Below are 266 nucleotides of genomic sequence, written 5' to 3' on the forward strand. Positions count from 1 at the left end.
AAATTAACCGCAAATGCCATTGTGAATCGCTTAAACATCTCTATTTCTTTGCTCGCCAGGCAGAAAAAGAAGAGTTTTTTGTGGCGCATAGTGACTGGCAATGAAAAATAGATATACTTCGATAATCCTAAACGAAGAAAATCATGGGTAGACTCTGGCCAACCATCGATATCTACACCAAAGAGAAATATTCATGGCCACAAAGCAATGCTTTGCATTTGGTGGGATATGCACGGCGTCGTTTATTATGAGCTACTCAGACCGAA

The 266-nt window shown here is 40.2% G+C and overlaps 1 protein-coding gene across 2 annotated transcripts in view; it reads left to right on the top strand.

Annotated features, from left to right (window-relative positions):
• Positions 1-266, top strand: part of LOC116843372 — an 86983-nt gene that overhangs the window by 57475 nt on the left and 29242 nt on the right. The window lies entirely within an intron of this gene.

Source organism: Odontomachus brunneus, unplaced genomic scaffold (genome assembly GCF_010583005.1).
Source record: "Odontomachus brunneus isolate Ranch 3 - 2012 unplaced genomic scaffold, Obru_v1 Obru_scaffold_032, whole genome shotgun sequence".
In the NCBI taxonomy this organism is placed as follows: Eukaryota; Metazoa; Arthropoda; class Insecta; order Hymenoptera; family Formicidae; genus Odontomachus; species Odontomachus brunneus.